This window comes from Crotalus tigris, unplaced genomic scaffold, assembly GCF_016545835.1.
Source record: "Crotalus tigris isolate CLP2741 ecotype Arizona unplaced genomic scaffold, ASM1654583v1 scf7180000023751.21297, whole genome shotgun sequence".
Lineage (NCBI taxonomy): Eukaryota > Metazoa > Chordata > Lepidosauria > Squamata > Viperidae > Crotalus > Crotalus tigris.
The window spans coordinates 1-19,022 of NW_024100160.1; the positions used below are offsets into that span (position 1 = coordinate 1).

Consider the following 19,022-nt stretch of genomic DNA (forward strand, 5'->3'; position numbering starts at 1 on the left):
CCCCCCCCCAGCAACTGCAATGCTGATGCGGCCCTCAGTGAAATTGAATTTGACACCCAATCTATATTGAATCTGTCCAGTAACCTTTTCTGCTGTACCTTGGGGAAAAAATGCCATGGACTTACCTGGCTACAGGAGGGCAGCATTCCCTGTTTTGCCCTCCTCGGTGCCCTATTAGAAATGAAATTTTAGCTTCTGCAATTATCTTTTGTATTCCCAGCAGCCTCTTCTGTGGCTGCTTTGAGCTTCCATCAAAGGAAGGAAATGAAAGAATAAAAATAAGCCACTTCAGGGCTTCTTTGCTAAACGTTACAGCACACACTGGCCACAAGAGGGCAGACTTTGCTGCTTTGACTAAACTCAGTTTTATACGTGTTTGCTTATTATGTATATTCCTTTATCAAAGGTGTACTCTGAGTGCCCCTAGGAGTCAGCAACCTGCGGCTCTGGAGCCGCATATGGCTCTTTGAGCCTTCCCCTGCGGCTCCCAGCCTCCTCTGCAGACAGAGAGAGAGGCACTTGTGCTTCCCCCCTCCTCTCTCTCTCTCTCTCTCTCTCTCTCTCTCTCTCTCTCTCTCTCTCTCTCTGTGTGTGTGTGTAAAAAAGAGAGTGGACTCACAGTGTTCTCCGACGAGCTAAAAAGCTTACTGGATGGCACTCCTCCTTTTGCTGCGTCTCTGCAGGAAGCAGGAAGGGCAGGAGAGAGCTAGCTAGCCCAGCTATGCTGACTCAGGAATTCTGGGAGTAGAAGTCCATGAGTCATACAAGATGTTTTCGGTTGTAAATGGGTCCAAGTGGCTCTTCGAGTGTTTTGGGTTACCTACTCCTAGGGCCTAAGAAAAAAGCACTGAGTTGTAGGAATCATAACAAATCACCAGAATTCTTGATCGGTTTAATTTCCTGCTTTTACCAGCTGGTCTTGGGGTGAAGAGAATCAAATCCTGCCACAAGACCTCCCAGTTGCTATTGGCACAGCCTTCTCAAAACAACACAACTCCATATTTTGAGCTGGAGCACAGGCTTGAACCAGAGGAGCCGGTCAAATTTCCCCCGAACCCTGAATTAACCACAAAACAACGGCTAAAAGGAGAATAGTTTCTCCTTTCGGTTATGTTTTTCCTTCTAAACAGTAGAAGAAAATACAGTGAGCAATTGCTTTGGGAGATCAACAATAACAACAATAGAGTTGGAAGGTCTTGTAGTCCAGCAGGAAAGCCTATAGTACCACTTCAGACAAATGGTTGTCAAGTCTCTTCTTAAAAACCTGAGGCCCTACTCTTTCCTTGCCCAAAAGAGGGCAAAAAAGTCAGGCTTTCCCAAGATATGAAAGACTATGTTGTTATTTTAGGGGCAAAGTCATCAGAACGCAGCCTTAGGCAGGAATAGCAGCCACACAAGGAAATCAACCTTACCTGCCAACTTCCAGTCACACATGCGCAGTAGTCCTCCACTGTCTTACACACCGACCTCCCCGGGATGGCCAACTTCCTGTCCGTTTCTGTGGCCGTCCTTCCACTTCCATTCAGAACGACCTTCTCGGCATGGCCGACTTCCTGTCCCTAAGCAGGCGGCTGGATGCCGGTACGAGAGACTAGGAGGCTGGGTCTCTTTGTGCCCTTTCCACTTCAGAGGGAGAAAAACACGAGGCCAAATTGGGAACATAGAGATACAGTTCATATGTTGGAAACATAAATTTCAGGGATTCTTTCTCAGGCTTAGTTGCCCCATCTGCATTTGTAAAATGGCCCCGGGGCCCCGTTTTACAGCCGGAGAGGGCAAGACAGGTTCAGGGAACAGAACAGTCGGGATTTTGAGGTTATTCTTTTGCATCTGTATTATTAGAAGCCTTGATATTGATAATTATAGAGCAGGGCTTTTCAACCAGTGGTATGTGTACCACTTGTGGTACTTTGCCACATGGCCTGTAGACCGTGATTGCAAGTCAAGTGTAGCAGGGAAGGGGAATGAGCCTATCATGGCTTATTAATATTAATAAGGTTTTAATAATAAAGAATAATCATCATCTTAAAACGCCATTAAAGAGGTTTATTTATTTTTGTGGCTGCAGTATCTGATTTGACAGAGTTTTCTGTCCCTTGGCTATAGGATGGAGGCCATTAAAAAAAGCCTACCATGGACTCCAAGCTAAAGCTATGAGACGGGAAAGTGTGCCCTCTTCTGGTCAAAAACGGGTATTGTGGCCACCAAAAGAAATAAACCTTTTAAATGGCATTTTAAATTCTCTATCTTTATTAACAGTATTAACACCTTATTAATAGGGCCAGGGGAGGCCCGTGTGCTGCAACGCAGGCGCGGAAGAAGAAATCTGCTTCAAAAGCCTTAAATCTAGTTAAGGAGGACTATGATGCCCTATTAATATTAATAAGGTTTTAATAATAAAGAATAACCTTAAAATGCCATTGAAAAGGTTTTTTTTAATTTTTATTTTTAACCAACAAAACAGAACAAAGCAAAATATAACACACATACACATACAATATATACTCCTTTTTTTTACAGCAATTACGTAACGGTAATCTAATATTTACATTTCCCCCTTATTCTTCTTTAGAATATTTGTCCTTATAGCACCATTATTTCTTATTTACATTTTTCTTCCTACATGTTCTACTTCTTACTAAGAATAATTCATATTATTATACATTATTATAGACATATTTTCACTTTTGACCTTTATTTATTCTCCTCTATTGAAAAGTTTTTTAATGGCTCCTCTACCTGTTTCAATCACAGGATGGCACTGTTTTTTGACCCTTAATACCATTCAATAACTTCAATAGATCAATAATAATAATCTTAAAATCATATTAAAAGGATTTATTTCCTTTTGTGACTGCTATTCCTTCTTTAACCGTAGGACTCAATTCTTCCCAGAGGGCTTGACCGCTTTAGTCTCAATAAATAACTTCCCCTCTCCCAGGAAACAGGCGATGGGAGCATAAGGGGGGCTCCTGTGGACTTTCCTCACTGTTTTTAAATATCCCTAGGCTACACCCAACCTAAGCAAAGCAGCTACCAACAGAATAAGAGACGTGGAGTTCCAGCTAGAACTTAACAGAATCTCTCTCTGCAGCAAGAAAATGGATTAAATGGGGTGTGTGGGGACCAGCAAGGTATCTGAAAGACCTGAGCTTTCCTAAGAGAGGAATCCTACCTCCTGCTATTTCCCACCAAAACTGCAATATTTAGAGGAGCGGGGGTAATCGCAACCTCCCACCGTGTTTCCCACTGCCTCTTGCGGTTTTTACTGGGCTCCCAACCTTCCTCCAGTTCCATCCCTGTCTTTTTAAAAGGAAAAGCCTTAATCTCACTGAAGCTGGCAAAAAAGGGGGGGAAAAATCCTCAAGAACAACTTATCTGTTTCCCCCCCCCCCCGTTCCTTCTTAACAGCCACAGAAAGGGGGGGGTCACCCATTTGGCAGAGGGAGCGTGACCTCCTTTCTCCACTGCCTTTTCCAAAAAGGCTGAAGCTTTCATCCGGCAGGCGTCCCCACCCTTCCTCCTGGCCGCTACATCAGTCGATGCAGTTGTGACTGGGGGAAGTTAGCAAAATTGCAAGCCGAACTCTGCAAAGACACGGGTCTCCTGCTTCCCCCAGAGGGACCTGCTTTACCTTTCTCTTACCTCTGGGCGGTGGGTGGGCTGTTTACGGCAACCTGGAGAGGAAAGGAAGAAATCTCCTACCCTTCCTAACCCTGACTTGTTTTGGACAAAGGTCTACAAAGTTAGATGGACAGCGAACAAAATAATAAAAGCCATTCATTAGTTGCGACTTCTTACGTCTCATCCCTTTTATCCATCCTTTAAATGATAAACCTAGAAGGGAACGATAGGTTATACACATTTTCAAAATAAACTGCATTTATTTTTATATTGATCGTTTTTAATAAAAATGCACACAATTTCAAATAAAGATTTGATGTTGCACCTATATTAATACATAGGGATCTCTAAGAAATATAGTTTAGAAACATCAAACCTAAATACAAACCTACATACGTACGATCTCCTTAAAGAAATAGCAGGGCAGGACAAGGGAAATAAGCCTTTTGAATGGGGTTTTCAAGGCTTACCTCGTTGATCGGACGTGGAGTCCGCCCTGCCCAGAAGGTCCCCGAAAAAAAGGAAGTGGAAGGACGATTAAGAAGGACGGACCGGAAGTCGGCCATATTGGGAAGGTCGCAATTCAACGACCCTGGAGGACGGCGAATTTGCGCGGACAGGAAGTCGGACATGCTGAGGAGGTCTACCCGAAAGGAAGTAGGGGGAAAGATTAAGAACGAAGCGACGGAAGTCGGACATGATGGAAAGGTCCTTGTACCGCAGCACCTGGGGGACGGCCGATACCGACGGACAGGAAGCCCGCCGTCCAGAGAGGGCCTCTCGCAGATTACTCGTCAAGAACCAGCCGGCGGACACGCGCAGAAGGTCGAGGGAAGCGGCCCGTCCCTTTCGGAGGAGCATAGAGTGGCGATACTTTGGCTGACGCTCTGCGCTTTGGGGCTTAGCTTCTCGGTGTCCCGATCCTGGGCAAGTGGCCTACGACGGCCTCCCTGGTAAGGCTATGGGACGGGAAACACTGCCCTCCTGTGGTCAAAAACGGGTACTGCTGCCGCCCAAAGAAATAAATACTTTTGAATAGCATTTGAAGCTTACTCTTCTCTATTTTTATTCTTAACGCCTTATGATTAATATTAACGTGGCGACGGGGGGCCCGGTCGGTGCCACACGGGCGCAGAAGAAATCCTGGTTCCAATCTTAAACCGAGTTAAGGCCTATTGTGGCTTATTCATATTAATAAGGTTTTAATAATCAAGAATAATCATCTTAAAGAGGTTTATTTATTTTTCTGGCCGCAGTATCTGATTTGACCAGTTTTCCGTCCCTTCGCAGGGCTGGCTCAGGAATTCTGGGAGTTGAAGTCCACCAGTCATCAAAGAGCCAAGGTTGCCTTACCCCTGCCTTAGCGATAGGATGGAGGCCATTAAAAAGGCCTAGGATGGACTCCAAGCCAAAGCTATGGGACAGAAAACTGTGCCCTCCTGGGGTCAAAAATGGGTGTTGCGGCCACCCAAAGAAATAAACCTTTTTAATGTCATTTTAAAATGACCGTATTCTCTATCTTTATTAACGGTATTAACACCTTAGTAATAGACGAAGGCCTACCAAGTTAGATGGACGGCGAACAAATTAATAAATGCCATTAGTTGCAACTTCGCACGTCTCACCCCTTTTATCCATCCTTTAAATGATAAACCTCTAAGGGAACGATAGGTTATATACTTCTTCAAAATAAACTACATTTATTTTTATATTGATCGTTTCGTAATAAAAATACACAATATTTCAAATAGATATTTGATATTGCGCTTATATTAATACATAGATATCTCTAAGAAATATAGTTAAGAAACACCAAACCTAAATACAAACCTACATACGTACGATCTCCTTAAAGAAAAAGAAGGGCAGGACAAACAAAACTATGCTTGAATAAAAACATCTGGGTTTGCTTGAAGGGGGTGAGCGGGGTGCACTTTTAGGAGCAACCTCTTAAGGTGTAACACAGGGAAGTGCGATACGACTGGATCATGGAGAAAGCTAGGGAGTTCCAGAAAAACATCTACTTCTGCTTCATTGACTACGCTAAAGCCTTTCGTTGTGTGGATCACAACAAATTGTGGCAAGTTCTTAAAGAGATGGGAATACCAGACCATCTTATTTGTCTCTTGAGGGTCAAGAAGCAACAGTGAGAACTGGACACGGAACCACGGATGGGTTCAAAATTGGAAAAGGAGTCCGGCAAGGCTGTATACTGTCGCCCTGCCTATTTAACTTATATGCAGAGGACCTCGTGAGAAAGCCAGGGCTAGATGAAACAAAAGTTGGAATTAAGATTGCCGGGAGAAATATCAACAACCTAAGATATGCAGATGATACCACTCTAAGGGCAGAAAGTGAAGAGGGACTAAAGAGCCTCTTGATGCGGGTGAAGAAGGAGAGTGCAAAAGTTGGCTTGAAACTCAACATTAAGAAAACCAAAATCAGGGCATCCGGCCCACTCAATTCCTGGCAAAGAGATGGGGAAGAAATGGAGGTGGTGACAGATTTTATTTTTCTGGGCTCCAAGATCACCTCAGATGGGGACTGCAGCCAAGAAATTAAAAGACGCTTGCTCCTGGGAAGGAAAGCTATGGCAAATCTAGACAGTGTACTAAAAAGCAGAGACATCACCCTGCCAAGAAAAGTGCGTATAGTCCAGGCCATGGTCTGCCCAGTTGCAATGTATGGCCGTGAAAGTTGGACCATAAGAAAGGCTGAGCGCCAAAGAATGGAGGCCTTCGAACTCTGGTGTTGGAGAAGACTCTTGCGAGTCCCTTGGACTGCAAGGCGTTCAAACCGGTCAGTCCTAGAAGAGATCAACCCCGACTGCTCTTTAGAAGGCCAGATCCTGAAGTTGAAACTCAAATACTTTGGCACCTAATGAGAAGGAAGGACTCACTGGAGAAGGGCCTAATGCTGGGAAAGATTGAGGGCAATAGAAGAATGGGACGACAGAGAATGAGATGGCTGGATGGAGTCACTGAAGCAGTAGGTGTGAACTTAAATGGACTCCAGAAGAAGGGTAGAGGACAGGAAGACCTGGAGGAACATGGTCCACGCGGTCGCGATGGGTCAGACACGACTTCGCAATTAACAACAACAACAAAAGAAATAAACCTTTTTAATGGCATTTTAAAATGACGGTACTCTCTATCTTTATTAACGGTATTAACACCTTATTAATAGGGCCCGTTGGAGGAAAATTCCACGTAGGGTCTCATGCTTCAGCAGGCGGCTGGACTAGAAGACCTCCGAGGTCCTTCCAGCTGTATTTCTCTTATTCTCCGACAGATATTTTCCTCAATGGGATTTTCCCCATGTATTTTACCATGAAACATACATAGGGCAGCCTAGAAAAAGTCAGTAGCCTCTTAAACCATACCAAGCACTCGAGTGTGTGGCGATGTCCATTGTACTCTAGGAGTCATGGTGGAGTAAACCCTACGCCTAGTGGAATTTTCCTCCAATGGGATTTCCCATTGTATTTTACCAGGAAAAATAGAAGAAAGGGCAGCCTTCGAAAAGCAGTGCCCTCCTAACCTACCCAAGCACTCCTAGTTTGTTGGCGAGTCCATTTTGCTCTAAGAGTTCACGAGTGAGGTAACCCTAACCCTAAGTGGAATTTTCCTCCAATGGGATTTTCCCATGTATTTTACCAGGAAACATACATAGCGCAGCCTAGAAATGTCACTGCTCTCCTAAGCATACCCAAGCACTCCTAGTTTGTTGGCGATGTCCATTTTGCTATAGGAGTTCATGGAGACGTAACCCTAACCCTAACTGGAATTGTCCTCCAATGGGATTTTCCCATGTATTTTACCAGGAAACATAGATAGGGCAGCCTAGAAAAGTCAGTGCCCTCCTAACCATACCCAAGCACTACGAGTTCGTTGGCGATGTCCCTTTTGCTCTAGGAGTTCATGGTGACGTAACCCTAACTCTAAGTGGAATTTTACTCCAATGGGATTTTCCCATTGTATTTACCAGGAAAAAAAAAAAACATACATAGGGCAGCCTAGAAAAGTCAGTGCACTCCTAACCATACCCAAGCACTCCGAGTTTGTTGGCGATGTCCATTTTGCTCTAGGAGTTCACGGTGACGTAACCCTAACCCTAACTGCAATTTTCCTCCAATGGGATTTCCCCCTGTATTTTACCAGGAAACATACATAGGGCAGCCTAGAAAAGTCAGTGCCCTCCTAACCATCCGCAAGCACTCCAAGATTGTTGGCGATGTCCATTTTGCTCTAGGAGTTCACGGTGACGTAACCCTAACCCTAAGTGGAATTTTCCTCCAATGGGATTTTCCCATGTATTTTACCAGGAACCATACATAGGGCAGCCTAGAAAAGTCAGTGCCCTCCTAACCATACCCAAGCACTCCGAGTTTGTTGGCGATGTCCATTTTGCTCTAGGAGTTCACGGTGACGTAACCGAACACTAAGTGGAATTTCTCCAATGGGATTGCCCAGATTTGACCAGGAAACATAGAAAGGCAGCTAGAAAAGGTCAGTGCCCTTCATAACCATACCCAAGCACTCTAGTTTGTGGCGATGTCCATTTTGCTCTAAGAGTCACGGTGACCGTTAACCCTAAACCCTAAGTGGAATTTTTCTCAATGGGGATTTTTCCCATGTATTTTACAGGAGGAAACATAGTAGGGCAGCCTAGGAAAATCAGTGCCCTCCAATCCCATACCCAAGCACTCCGAGTTGTTGGCGAGTACATTTGATCTAGGGAGTTCACGGTGACAGTAACCTAACCCTAAGTGGAATTTTACCGCCAATGGGATTTTCCCATGTATTTACCAGGAAACATACATAGGGCAGCCTAGAAAAGTCAGTGCCTCCTAACCATACCCAAGCACTCCGAGTTTGTTGGCGATTTCCATTCTGCTCTAGGAGTTCACGGTGACGTAACCCTAACCCTAAGTGGAATTTTCCTCCAATGGGATTTTCCCATGTATTTTACCAGGAAACATAGATAAGGTAGCCTAGAAAAGTCAGTGCCCTCCTAACAATACCCAAGCACTCCGAGTTTGTTGGCGATTTTTGTTTCTTCTGCCATCAAAGTGCTTCATAAAACACTAACGCTGTAATCTACAAACCACATTAACGCAATTGAAATCGCTCTTAAAATTACACCAGAGGATTGCTCAGAAATCAAAAGCTCGGCCAAAGAGATGCGTTCTTACCTTGTCCCTAAATACCCGGAAAGCGGGGCCCGTGAGGATCACCCAAAGATGCTGTCGCACGGCCTGCCTGGTGTGCCAGAAAAGGCCCTTTCCGGTAGACTGCCAAGCTCTGCTAATGGGAAGGCCCTTGGAGAGGTCCCTCCCGCTATTTCCCACCAAAACTGCAATATTGAGAGGAGTGGTGGCGATCGCAACTTCCCACTCTGTTTCCTGCTTCCTCTTGGGGTTTTTACTGGGCTCCCAACCTTACTCCATTTCCATCCGTGTCTCTTTAAAAGGAAAAGCCTTAACCTCACTGAAAGTGGCAAAAAAGGGGGGGGGAATCCTCAAGGACAACTTACCTGTTTCCCCCCAGTTCCTTCTTAACAGCCACAGCAAGGGGTGGGGGGGGGTCACCCATCCGGCGGAGGCTCTAGGCTGGAAATCCAGGGAGCGTGACCTCCTTTCTCCACTGCCTTTTCCAAAAAGGTTGAAGGTTTCATCCGGCAGGCGTCCCCACCCTTCCTCCTGGCCGCTACATCAGTCGATGCAGCTGTGACTGGGGGAAGTTAGCAAAATTGCAAGCCGGACTCTGCAAAGACCCGGGTCTCCTGCTGCCCCCAGAGAGACCTGCTTTTCCTTTCTCTTACCTCTGGGCGGTGGGTGGGCTGTTTACGGCAACCTGGAGAGGAAAGGAAGAAATCTCCTACCCTTCCTAACCCTGACTTGTTTTGGACGAAGGTCTACAGAGTTAGATGGACGGCGAACAAAATAATAAAAGCCATTAGTTGCAACTTCTCACGTCTCATCCCTTTTATCCATCCTTTAGGTTATAAACCTAGAAGGGAACGATAGGTTATACACATTTTCAAAATAAACTGCATTTATTTTTACATTGATCGTTTCTTAATAAAAATGCACACAATTTCAAAGAGAGATTTGATATTGAGCCTATATTAATACAGAGGGATCTCTAAGAAATATAGTTTAGAAACATCAAACCTAAATACAAACCTACATACGTACGATCTCCTTAAAGAAATAGCAGGGCAGGACAAACAAACCTATTCTTGAATAAAAACACCTGGATTTGCTTGAAGGGGGCGAGCGGGGTGCACTTTTAGGAGGAGCAACCTCTTAAGGGGTAACACAGGGAAGCGCGATACGACTGGGTCTTCTACACCCGGGACTCGGGCGCTGGGAAAACACCATTCAACGGCTGCCTTGCTTGGCAGCCTTCGAGGAGACCCCCGAGACGGGCCGGAACCCCCTTCCCGATCCGGACGCCAAAAGCCTGGAGCGTGACCCGCCGGCCCCGCCTCTCAAAAGGAGCTAAAAAGAAGCCGCGGCTGAGTTCGCGTAAACCACCCCGAAGTGTGTTGTTAAAACAAGCTAACTTCGTCTCTACGTTCCATATTTAGCCCCTATAGCTGAAAGGGAAAGAGCGCAAAGAGACCAGGTCTCACAACCTCCGCCGACGCCGCCGCCGCCACCGGTTCTCGGTCGCATTCTTACGGACGGGGGCGGCCAACGGCCAGACGGACATCTTAGGGGAGAGGACCAACCGAGCTAGTGGACGGGGAGGAGGCGGGGGAGGGGGAAGGTGCGGGATCCCCGCTAACGAGGTAACAGAGAAAGCCTGTATTTCTGGAATCAGGAAAGCCGGGATGTCCGGCGTCACTGAGGCAGTAGCAGGCTTCCTTTTTTCCTTCTGAGGCCAGCGCCGGTAGACGTGCGCTCCGTCAACGTAGTGCAGAAAGAGCCGGGGAAAAACAGCAGGCGAACGGACAGAAGTTGGGGACAGGCTCGGCGGATGGACAGGAAACTACGGCCGTTACTGGGAACGTCGTCGTCGTCGTCGATGGTCATGCTACGGGACGGAAACGTGTGCCCTCCTGTGGTCAAAAACGGGTACTGCGGTCGCCGAAAAAAATAAAGCTTTTAAATGGGATTTTAAGGCTATTTATTTTCCCCCCGTCTTTATTAGTAGCCTCTTATTAATCTTAATAGGGCGACGGGAGGCCCTTTTGCCATTTTCAAAGGTTTATTTCTTTTGGTGGCTGCTATACCCGGCGTGGCCACGGGAGGGCACTGTTTTCCCTCCCTTAGCGATAGCGGCATTGAGGCCGTGGAACAGGCCTACGCTGGTAAATGCTATGGGACGGGTATTGCGGCCGCCAAGGGAAATAAGCCTTTTGAATGGGGTTTTCAAGGCTTACCTCGTTGATCGGACGTGGAGTCCGCCCTGCCCAGAAGGTCCCCGAAAAAAGGAAGTGGAAGGACGACTAAGAAGACCGGACCGGAAGTCGGCCATATTGGGAAGGTCGCAATTCAACGACCCTGGAGGACGGCGAATTTGCGCGGACAGGAAGTCGGACATGCTGAGGAGGTCTACCCGAAAGGAAGTAGGGGGAAAGATTAAGAACGAAGCGACGGAAGTCGGGCATGATGGAAAGGTCCTTTTACCGCAGCACCTGGGGGACGGCCGATACCGACGGACAGGAAGCCCGCCGTCCAGAGAGGGCCTCTCGCAGATTACTCGTCAAGAACCAGCCGGCCGACATGCGCAGACGGCCGAGGGAAGCGGCCCGTCCCTTTCGGAGGAGCATAGAGTGGCGACCCTTTGGCTGACGCTCTGCGCTTTGGGGCTTAGCTTCTCGGTGTCCCGATCCTGGGCAAGTGGCCTACGACGGCCTCCCTGGTAACGCTATGGGACGGGAAACACTGCCCTCCTGTGGTCAAAAACGGGTACTGCTGCCGCCCAAAGAAATAAATACTTTTGAATAGCATTTGAAGCTTACTCTTCTCTATTTTTATTCTTAACGCCTTATGATTAATATTAACGTGGCGACGGGGGGTCCGGTCGGTGCCACACGGGCGCAGAAGAAATCCTAGTTCCAATCTTAAACCGAGTTAAGGCCTATTGTGGCTTATTCATATTAAGAAGGTTTTAATAATCAAGAATAATCATCTTAAAGAGGTTTATTTATTTTTCTGGCCACAGTATCTGATTTGACCAGTTTTCCGTCCCTTAGCAGGGTTGGCTCAGGAATTCTGGGAGTTGAAGTCCACCAGTCATCAAAGAGCCAAGGTTGCCTTACCCCTGCCTTAGCTACAGGATGGAGGCCATTAAAAGGCCTAGGAGGGACTCCAAGCCATTAGCTATTGGACAGAAAACTGTGCCCTCCTGGGGTCAAAAATTGGGTGTTGGCGGGCCACCCCAAAGAAATAACCCTTTTTAATGCATTTTAAATGACCGTATTCTCTATCTTTATTAACGGTATTAACCCTTTAATAGACAAGGCCTACAAGTTAGATGGACGGCGAACAATTATAAATGGCCATTAGTTTGCAACTTCTCACGTCTCCAACCCTTTTGGCCATCCTTTAAATGATCAACCTATAAGGGAACTGATAGGTTATCTAATTTTTCAAAATAAACTAAATTTATTTTTATATTGATCCTTTAGTAATAAAAATACACAATATTTCAAATAGATATTTGATATTGCACTTATATTAATACATAGGTATCTCTAAGAAATATAGTTTAGAAACACCAAACCTAAATACAAACCTACATACGTACGATCTCCTTAAAGAAAAAGAAGTGCAGGACAAACAAAACTATGCTTGAATAAAAACATCTGGGTTTGCTTGAAGGGGCGAGCGGGGTGCACTTTTAGGAGCAACCTCTTAAGGTGTAACACAGGGAAGTGCGATACGACTGGATCATGGAGAAAGCTAGGGAGTTTCAGAAAAACATCTACTTCTGCTTCATTGACTGTCAGAATCCAATATATTTCATCTTTAATTATAAACATAGAAACTCTCCCATTCTGCTGCTCTCTTGATTCTGCCATAAGAGGGAGAAAAGGGTGAGAGCAAAGGGGCTTTATGGCCCTCACTTCCTTCAGCACACTTCAAAGGACTGAATGTGTGTTTATTGTGGCCTCTAAGCTTTAACATATCAAAGAAGAGTAATTGCCTTTCATGGAGTTATCTGAAGTCTCCATCCAGACGGAAGAAGAAAGGGGATGGAATTGTGATACTTGAAACTATCACTGGAAGGGGGGTTGATTGGGTGGGACTACTGGGGAACCCCTTAAAACCTTGAATGGGAGAGCTTGAACCCCAAGTCCTGTCTAGCATGCCTGCAACCATTTTCTCTTAATAAAGGATTCCTGTTGGAAGAGCTATTCCAAGAGTTCTGTCTTCTTCAGATGCAAAGTGGGGTGGGTCCTTACATTAGACAGGACTTGCAAAATTAATCCACCTGGAAGGTAGACCCTTGCCGGGGGATTTTGCAAAAATTTACCATGTCAGACAACGAAGCAAGAGAGGGAGAAAACTCCCTGGAGAGAGAGCCGCTGACCCAGTTGGAACCTTGCCAGATGTTGGGATCCGAGAGGCCAGATTTCTCAGAAGAAGAAGTGGTGGAGACACAGGACCACAAGCCTCGCTGGTCGATGGGCGTTGGAAAGAAAAGCGAGTGGGGAAAGGAATCAAGAAAAGTGACCCTGAGACGGGGAACCACGCAACCAGAATGGAAGCAGGAGATGGAGAAATCCCTGCACGCAAGTGAAGAGGGAGGAAGCTGTATGCCGTACTCAGACTGGATCCTAGAGAGAGCTATTGACCTTATGAAGAGAACTCTCAGCTCCCTAGGAGAGGAGATTCCTGAGCCCTACGCCCGCCCCAGTTCCTGGAGCCACAAAGGGAGAGACACCGAGGGGGACGTGGAACCTGCAACACCAGGGACATTTACTGATCCAGGAGCTCCCACCCCCTACCGGACCACAGATGGAAATCTGGACGGAAGACACTACCACCCACACGGGAGGCACCGATCCATTCCAAGACGTCCACCGTTGGAGGTGAAATTCAAAGGGGAGCCAACACGCTTGGGGTTTTTCCTAACCCAAGTCCTCAGCTACATGGAGGAATATGGGCAGGACATCCCCAGCGACAAAGCCCGCATCCGTATCGTGCAATCTGCCCTGGATGGACCAGCTGCAGATTGGGTGGTGAACCTGCATGACTCCAATGCCCCAGAACTCAGTAACTTCAACCATTTCATGTCCTCGTTGAGAAGACGGTTTGAAGACCCCCTGGCTGATCGCAAAGCCCGTGAAAGAATAACAACGATGAGGCAGGGCAAACGCCCAGTGGCTGAGTATACACAAGAATTCCGAGCCATTGCCAGCAAACTGAATTGGCCAGAAGACATCCTCCTGGGCCGTTTCAAAGATGGACTAAACTATGATCTATATGATGCTTGCCTGCCCCGAGGAGACCCACATCGACTTGAGGAATGGTACGTCTTGGCAGAGGAAGCAGAGATCGACATATTGAAGAGGCATCGCCGAGGAAAACAATGGAGCCGCCCCCCGCCTGAGCTGACACACCAACCGGTGAAATCATCTGATACAGCCAAGAAGCAGATGGGGTGTTTCAAGTGCGGAAGAGAAGGGCATCGAGCTGTAGAATGCCGCTCAAAGGCCCCCCAGCACACCCCAGACAGATCCCCAATCAACAAACCCAGAGGGTATTCAGCTAAGCCAAAAGAAACAGCCATGAAAATGATGGAAATTGCAGAAAACCCCACCTCTGCTCACCAAGGGGGAAGAACTCCAGCCTACACCACAGGGACGGTGGATGCCTCAGATGACAGCTCGGAAGGCGAACCCCTGGTAAGTGGACGCATCACACCCATCTTCAAAAAAGTGACTATATTAATCCCCCCCATGCCCGAAGCTGTGAAGGTGAAAGCCTTAATAGACTCTGGCTGCACCCGCTGCCTCATTAGCCCAACACTAGTGGGGAATCTGGGCATCCCATCCAGGAGACTGGAACAACCAATCTCATTTGGCCAGTTAGATGGATCCATAGCAGGGGGGGTGCCAGATACCCTAGCCACACTACCAATACACCTCTCCCTGGGCGAACATGAAGAGGAGATAACGTTTGTGGTGACCCCAGGTATGGAATGCCCAATGATTCTAGGAATGGAATGGTTGAAAAAATGGAACCGCTGGGTAAATTGGAGGACGACAGAAATCAAATTCCCGAAGGGGGACCCTATGGACTTAAACCCCCAAGAGAGGCTACCAGAATCAAGAATAGAAAAAGCATCCATAGGAGAGGAAAAAAGATTAACAGAAATACCAGAGGAATATAGGGACCTTGCTGAAGTCTTCAGTGAGGATAGGGCGAATGAGCTTCCCCCCCACCGACCCACAGACTGTACCATTGAATTCAAGCCTGGGGCAAAACTCCCGAAACCCAGATTATACTCCATGAGCCCAATGGAGAAGGAGGAAATGGAAAGATTTATTAAAAAAAACCTGGAGAGAGGTTTCATTGAACCAGCTAAGCCTAAAGTGGCTGCCCCGGTCCTTTTTAGAGAGAAGAAGGATTGCTCTTTACGTTTATGCGTGGATTATAGGGCCCTGAACACAATCAGTGAAAGCAACCTATACCCGCTGCCCCTCATGAAAGACATGCTGTCACACCTATCGAAAGGGAAAATTGTTTCTAAACTAGACTTAAGGGAAGCTTACTATCGCGTGAGAATCAAGGAAGGGGACGAATGGAAGACTGCATTTAACTGCCCCATGGGGTGCTATCAATTCAAAGTCTTGCCATTTGGATTACAAGGGGGCCCTGCAGTCTTTATGCAATTTATCAATGACGTTCTAAGGGAGCACCTGTTTAAGGGGGTCCTTGTTTACTTGGACGACATTCTTATCTTTACCGAAACAAAAGAAGAACACGTCAAACTTGTCAGAGCGGCTTTAAAGAAGCTGCGAGCCGCTCACCTATATGCCAAACTCTCAAAATGCGAATTCCACCAGGAAAGGATAGACTACCTAGGCTATCGCATATCCCCACCGGGCATTGAAATGGACCCAGAGAAGGTCAGAGCAGTATTAGAATGGGCACCACCCCGCACAAGAAAGCAACTACAAAGTTTCCTGGGCTTTGCAAATTTTTACCGCCAATTCATCCCCTCATTTGCACAGATAGCATTGCCCCTCACCAACTTACTAAAAACGAAGGGAACATCCTCAGTAAAACCTAGCCAGCCACTAACATGGACAATGGAGTGCCAAGCAGCGTTTGAGAGACTAAAGAGACTTTTTTCTGCCGAACCAGTACTAAGGCACCCAGACATGGACAAACCCTTCATAATACAGGCCGATGCAAGTGATGTGGCAGTGGGGGCTGTGCTATTACAAGAAAATGATGATGCAGTATTGCAACCCTGTGCATATACATCTAAGAAACTCACGGAAACAGAACAGCGCTGGCCCGTATGGGAGAAGGAGGCTTATGGGATACTTTGGGCATTACTCACGTGGCGACAGTTCCTGGAAGGCAACAAAATCCCCTTCCAGGTATGGACTGATCACAAAAATTTAGAAGCCCTGAAACCTCCCAGGAAACTCAATCCCAAACAAGCCCGCTGGTCCCAGCATTTTCACCAATTCCAATTTAAGCTCAAACATTTACCAGGAAGAAAGAACTTCCTGGCAGATGCACTATCTCGCATGCCCCAATATAACAGCGCACTAACCACAGACTCTAGACCAATAATGGCAGAATCACAACTGGCAGCGCCAGTAACCACAAGAACCCAAGCCAAAATAAAACCACAACTGGACATCCAAACTGGGATTGAATTCAGAAAAAGTTTGGAAACAGATGATTGGTTCCAGAAAAACAAACATGTGTGCACAATGAGAGACGGATTGCCTTGGGTAGGGGAAAAGTTATATATACCAACAACTCAAAGACTAACTTTCATGCAACTTTGCCATGACACAAATCAGCAGGGCATTTTGGATTTGTAAAAACTTTACACTTAATTAAACGGCAATTTTGGTGGCCATCAATAAAAAAGGACATAGAAAGTTATGTTGCCAGCTGCCCAACCTGTGCATCAGCAAAGAGGTTGCAAGGGAAATCGCTAGGGCTATTACAACCAGTGGCAAGTCCCTCAGCCCCCTGGAGGGAAATAGCCATGGATTTTATAGTGGAATTGCCTGAAAGCAATGGGAATACTGTTATCTGGACAGTCACGGACCTATTTTCCAAACAGGTGCACTTTATCCCTGGCCAAAAAATTCCCACTGCAAAGGCCTTAGCAAAACTTTTTATCCAGCACATGTACAGATTGCACGGGGCACCCCAACGCATCATCTCTGATAGGGGAGTGCAATTTACGTCTACATTTTGGAAGGAATTTTTATCCCTCTTAGGGACCACTCAGGGACTGACATCTAGCCATCACCCTCAGACAGATGGACAAGCGGAACGCTGCCAGTCGTTACTTGAGCAATATTTGAGATGTTTTTTAAATTTCCAACAGAGTGATTGGACGGACTTACTTCCTTTTGCAGAAGTTGCCTACAATAATGCAGTCCACTCCAGCACAGGCTACACTCCTTTTCAAATGGCCAACGGTCAAAGTTTCAACCCTATGCCAGAGTTAACCCCAAAAGAACCAACGATCCCTTCACTGAAAGAATGGATGGAAAACCTACAAAACACCTGGCCAATAGTCAGAAAATCACTAGATGAAGCTAGGCGGGCATACAAAGCACAAGCCGCTAAAAAAAGGGTTGAGCCTACACCATTCATTATAGGAGAAATGGTGTACTTATCTACAAAATACCTAAAGTCCCTACAGCCCTGTAAAAAACTTGGACCAAAATATATAGGAACTTTTCCAATTAAAAGGATCATAAATCCAGTAACAGTAGAATTAGAATTACCCAAAAACCTCAGGCAAATACACCCAATTTTTCATTGCAGCTTGCTGAAAAGAGAGCATCAGTCACCTCTACGGCCAAAAATCCCCCCCCCACCACCTCCAATCATGGTGGGGGGGGAACAACACTTCGAAATAAAAGAGATCCTTGACTCTAGGAGATATCGTGGAACAACTCAGTACCTAGTTGCCTGGAAACACCTCCCTGCCTCACAAAATGAGTGGGTCCATAAACGTCACGTCAGAGCCCCGAAGCTATTGAAGGAGTTTCACACAGAGTATCCTAACAAGCCTAACTAAATTTTTTACTTGTGTTTTCTTTCAGGTGGATCTCTCTTATTGTTAAGAGGGGCCGGATGTCAGAATCCAATTATCTTTCATCTTTAATTATCAAACATAGAAACTCCCAATTCTGCCTTCTCTGGATTCTGCCATAAGCGGGAGAAAAGGGGGAGAGCAAAGGGGCTTTATGGCCCTCACTTCCTTCAGCACACTTCAAAGGACTGAATGTGTGTTTATTGTGGCCTCTAAGCTTTAACATATCAAAGAAGAGTAATTGCCTTTCATGTAGTTATCTGAAGTCTCCATCCAGACGGAAGAAGAAAGGGGATTGAATTGTGATACTTGAAACTATCACTGGAAGGGGGGTTGATTGGGTGGGACTACTGGGGAACCCCTTAAAACCTTGAATGGGAGAGCTTGGACCCCAAGTCCTGTCTATCATGCCTGCAACCATTTTCTCTTAATAAAGGATTCCTGTTGGAAGAACTATTCCAAGAGTTCTGTCTTCTTAAGATGCAAAGTGGGGTGGGTCCTTACATTGACTATGCTAAAGCCTTTCATTGTGTGGATTGTGGCAAGTTCTTAAAGAGATGGGAATACCAGACCATCTTATTTGTCTCTTGAGAAACCTATATGCGTGTGAAGAAGCAACAGTGAGAACTGGACACGGAACCACTGATGGGTTCAAAATTGGAAAAGGAGTCCGGCAAGGCTGTATACTGTCGCCCTGCCTATTTAACTTATATACAGAGCACATCGTGAGAAAGGCAGGGCTAGATGAAACAAAAGTTGGAATTAAGATTGCCGGGAGAAATATCAACAACCTAAGATGTGCAGATGATACCACATCTAATGGTCAGAAGTGCAGAGGAACAAGGAGCCTCTGATGCGGGTGAAGAAGGAGAGTGCAAACGTTGGCTTAACTCAACATTAAGAAAACCAAAATCATGGCCATCCGCCACTCATTCCTGGCAAATAGATGGGGAAGAAATGGAGATGGTGACAGTTTTATTTTCTGGGCTCCAGATGCACCTCAGATGGGACTGCACCACGAAATTAAAAGACTTTTGCTCCCTGGGAGGAGCTATGGCAAATCTAGACAGCGTACTAAAAGCAGAGACATCACCCTGCAAGAAAGTGCGTATATTCCAGGCCATTGGGTCTGCC

At 46.2% G+C, this 19,022-nt stretch overlaps 1 long non-coding RNA gene across 1 annotated transcript; it reads right to left on the bottom strand.

Moving 5' to 3' along the window:
* Nucleotides 1-596: 596 nt before the first annotated feature.
* On the bottom strand, nt 597-3,707 carry LOC120298163. Its single transcript, XR_005553974.1, has 3 exons — nt 3,646-3,707; nt 1,413-1,623; nt 597-833 (listed from the first exon to the last, which is right to left on the bottom strand). It is a non-coding gene; the product is annotated as an uncharacterized LOC120298163 (long non-coding RNA).
* Nucleotides 3,708-19,022: the final 15,315 nt, after the last annotated feature.